Source organism: Arachis ipaensis, chromosome B10, assembly GCF_059453495.1.
Source record: "Arachis ipaensis isolate K30076 ecotype BB chromosome B10, ASM5945349v1, whole genome shotgun sequence".
Lineage (NCBI taxonomy): Eukaryota > Viridiplantae > Streptophyta > Magnoliopsida > Fabales > Fabaceae > Arachis > Arachis ipaensis.
The window spans coordinates 64,486,744-64,491,217 of NC_142435.1; the positions used below are offsets into that span (position 1 = coordinate 64,486,744).

Below are 4,474 nucleotides of genomic sequence, written 5' to 3' on the forward strand. Positions count from 1 at the left end.
TCAAAGCATTTCTCAACAGTAGAAGTTAAGTATAGATACAACCTATTGGTTTGCAGTTCTTTTGTCCTTCCTTCTGTTGTGCCCCTTTTGAGCTATGATGCATAATGTCTTCAAATGGTGGTTAGTTCCCTGCACAATTCTCAAAAGTTGCTTGCTTCTTAAGCCCTTAGGTGACTAGTTAGTATGCATGAATTGAGTGTGGCTTTTGGATTTAATTTGGTGTGGAAACACCAAACTTAATTCCTTGCCACTGTCTCTAATGCAACAGGTTGTCCACTTATGAATTCTTTTGGCCTTGCTAAAGGTTATGGAACCAAAACTAAAAAGCAATTAAATGGTTGAATAATTTGTCTAATTGCTTGGAGCTAGCATTATGCAGGAGGTGAGAGTATGCTTTTAAATGAGATTTTGGTGGAACACCAAACTTAGAATCCTTCATTCTCCCTTAAATTGTTTTGGTGTGCAACACCAAACTTAGCTCCTTGCAATACATACTTAATTATTCAACATTTTTATTGAAAAAGCTATGAAAAGAAAACTACCTTAGGTTGGGTTGCCTCCCAACAAGCGCTTCTTTATTGTCATTAGCTTGACATTGATCCCCTTAGGGTGGTTGATGACTGAAATGTCGCAGCTTATCCCCCCTCACTGTAAGCCTTCTTTGTGTGCCTTGATGCTCAATTTCAATGTGCTCGAGAGAGAGTACTTGGTTAACAGTGTAGTGATCCTCATTTCCCAGCTGTTGATATATTAATTGCACCTTGTCGCCTTTAGAGAATCCTTCAGTTGGGATTTTTTTATTCTTCCACCCTTTGTGAGCCTTCTTCTTGTTTTTCTTCCTTTTTCTTGTTAACCTTTCTTTCTTGACAGCAGCTTTGGTTGTGGTACTTTCCTTCTTGTTTATCATCCTAATTCCTTTTTGAATTCCTTCTCTTCCTTGCACATGCTCATTCTTCTGCTTCCCTGTGTTGTTGGTTTCTTGCCTCGGAAAGCAGTCGCTGACTACCTTGCTTCTCTCTTCACTAATTTGTGGTTCTGGAAACACTTTCAGGATAATGCTTTCCTCGTGCATCCTGAGAGTTAGTTCTCCCTGCTCTACATCTATGATGGCTCTAGCAGTGGCCAAAAATGGCCTTCCTAAGATGATTGAATTGTTTCCTTCCTCTTCGGTATCCAAGATAACAAAGTCTGCAGGAAAAATGAACTTATCAATCTTAACTAAAAGGTTTTCAATCACTCCTTTGGGATGTACTACTGACTGGTCCACCAATTCTAAGGACATTTGTATTGGTTTCACCTTCCCTATGCCAAGCTTTTTCACTAAAGATGATGGAATTAGATTTATGCTTGCTCCTAAGTCACACATCCCCTTGTTGATAAATTGACTTCCAATGGTGCAAGGTAGGAAGAAACTTCCAGGATCTTCCAGCTTGGGAGGGAGTCCTTTTCTGATGAGCGCACTACATTCTTCAGTGAGAAGCACAGTTTCCTTCTCCAGCCAACTTCTTTTCTTGTTGATGATTTCCTTCAAGAACTTGGCATATAAGGGCATCTGTTCCAATGCTTCAGCCAAGGAAATGTTGATTTCTAGCTTCTTGAAAGTCTCAAGGAACTTATGAAAGTGTTGGTCCTTAGTCTCTTTGTTGAACCTCTGAGGGTATGGTAGTGGAGGTGTAATGCTCTTCTCCACTTGCTGCTGTCCCTGAATCACTTCCTTTGAACTATGTGGCTGGTTGTCTTTCTCTTTGAGCTTCTCTGGGGTACTTCTTCTTGTTGTCATGTCTTCATTGCTAGCTTCCCCTTTCTCTGATGATTCTTTGTTGCTATCCAAAGGCTTCTTGGTTACCTCCTTGTTGTTGTCTACCAATGTCTTTCCACTCCGTAGTTGTACAGCTTTGCACTCTTCTTTTGGATTAGGAATGGTGTCACTTGGTAGTGAGCTTGAAGGTCTCTCAACAGAAATCTGCTTGGAGATTTGCCCAATCTGCCTCTCTAGGCTCTTCATGGAAGCTTCATGGTTCTTGGTTGTCCTTTCTTGGTGTTTCCACATTTTGTCTATCAAGGTTTCCAAGTTAGTGATTCTTTGAGATTCTGGTGATGCTTGTGGTGGGTTGTGAGGTGTGGATGGTGGATGGTAGGCATTTTGGTTGGTGGGTTGGTTATTGGATTGTTAATGGTTGGGGTTGGAGTAGTTGTTTTGAGGTTTTCTGTAAGGGTTTTGGTTAGTTTGCTGCTGGTTGTGGTTTTGGTTATTTCTGGAAGTGTTTTGGTTTGAGTTCCTCTGCCATGGTTGTTGGTTCTGGTTGTGATTATCTCCCCATCTGAGGTTTGGGTGGTTCTTCTAGGATGGATTGTATGTGTCACCATACACTTCATTCTGTCCAGAATTTTGGTTGTGCATGTACTGGACTTGTTCTTGCTGCTGCTCCTCTTGAGTTTCTTCATTTTGCACCCATGTGGATTATGGTTGGCTTGTGTTAACTGCTGCAACTTGGAGGCTATCAATCCTCTTGGCTATTTGCTCAAATTGTTGTTGAATTTGCTACTGCATCATCTTGTTTTGAGCCAAGATTGAGTCTACTCCTTCTAGCTCCATTACTCCTCTCCTTTGTGATGGTTGGCGGTTTCTTTGATGAGCAAAGAAATATTGATTGTTGGCCACCATGTCCACAAGATTCTGGGCTTCCTCAGCAGTTTTCATTAGTTGTAGTGAACCTCCAGCAGAATGATCTAATGCCTCTTGAGATTTCAATGTCAGGCCTTCATAGAAATTTTGCAGCACGTCCCATTCATTGAACATCTCTGGAGGACACTTTCTGATTAAGGCTTTGTACCTCTCCCATGCTTCATACAAGGATTCAGCATCTAATTGTGTGAATGTCTGCACCTCGGTTTTCAGCCTGATGACTCTTTGGGGTGGATAGAATTTGGCTAGAAATTTAGTCACCAAGTCATCCCAACTAGTGATACTTCCTTGGGGAAAAGTTTCAAGCCATTGTGCGTCCTTGTCCCTTAATGAGAACGGGAACAGCAGAAGCTTATAGGTTTCAGGATTCACGCCATTGGATTTGACAGTGTCACAAATCCTTAAGAAGGTGGATAGATGTTGATTTGGATCCTCCAATGGTCCTCCCCCAAATGAGCAGTTGTTTTGGACCAATGTGATGAGTTGTGGCTTCAGCTCAAAGTTATTTGCATTGACATTAGGGGTGAGAATGCTGCTCCCACAATGTCTAGCGTTTGCAAAGGTATAGAAGGCTAGTACTCTCCTCTGCTGTGGGTTATTGTTAACCCCTCCTCCTGGATTAGATGGATCTCCTTCCATCTCGTGATATTCTTCCTCAGATTCTTCCTCTCCAACAATATTTTTCCCTCTTTCAGCTCTTCTTAACCTTCTAAGATTTCTCTGGTCAGTTTCAGATAAAACAAGAATGGATCTCCCTGTACCTAACATACAAACAAAACAAAAGAAACACCACCAATAGCACTTCAATCTATTGCTAGAATGAAGTTTAGTTTAAGCAAAATTTCAAACAGTTAGTGTGTCAGTCAAAAATTAGAGAAACAGAAAAGAAAAAGTGCTTGATCTAAACTACCACCTCACTTAATCATTGTCAATCTATTCAATCCCCGGCAACGGCACCAAAAACTTGATGTGCGGAAAACGATCCGACACAAAACTCACCAGCAAGTGTACCGGGTCGCATCAAGTAATAATAACTCACATGAGTGAGGTCGATCCCACAGGGATTGAAGGATTGAGCAATTTTAGCTTAGTGGTTGATTTAGTCAAGCAGATCAAGATTTGGTTGAGTGATTTGTGATTAACAGAAATTAAATTGCATGAAAAGTAAAGGGAGAGGGGTAAATTGCAAGAAATTAAAGAGAACAGAAAATAAAAATGCTGAATCTTAAAGAACAAGAAATTAAATGGCAGAAACTTAGAACGCAAGAAATGTAAATTGCAGAATCTTAGAATGCAAGAAATGTAAATGACTTGAATTGTAAATGGATCAGGGATGTGGGATTGCAAAAATTAAACAAGAGAGCAGTAAATCTCAACAAACAGAAACGTAGAAGATGGATCTAATTGAACCGGATCTTAAATGCAAATGAAAATAAACTTGGTGTAGCAATGTAACAAGGAAATTGAAATTGAAAGATGTAGATCTCAGGACTCAAGAGACTAGATAACCAAGTCTGGATCTCACTGCCTTCTTAGATCCAAATTTAGAATTCAATTGCAAAAGATTAAAAATCAAAACAGAAGAAAACTTAGATTCAAATCTCAATTCTCCAATGGTGCAGTGAAAGAAACAAAAAGAGATCTCAAGGTGAGATTAAGACAGAATTTCCTCAATTCTTCAACACCCAAAACTCTAAATCTCCAAATAGCTCAAAACCCAAAGGTTCTCTACTGTGAATACTATGAAAACTCTTAAAGAAAACTCTAAACAAAAAAGCTTTTTAAAAC

At 39.9% G+C, this 4,474-nt stretch overlaps 1 pseudogene; it reads right to left on the reverse strand.

The window, feature by feature from the left end:
* Positions 1 to 604: 604 nt before the first annotated feature.
* LOC148580312 (uncharacterized) lies at positions 605 to 2,800 on the reverse strand (annotated as a pseudogene).
* Between the last annotated feature and the right edge of the window lie 1,674 nt (positions 2,801 to 4,474).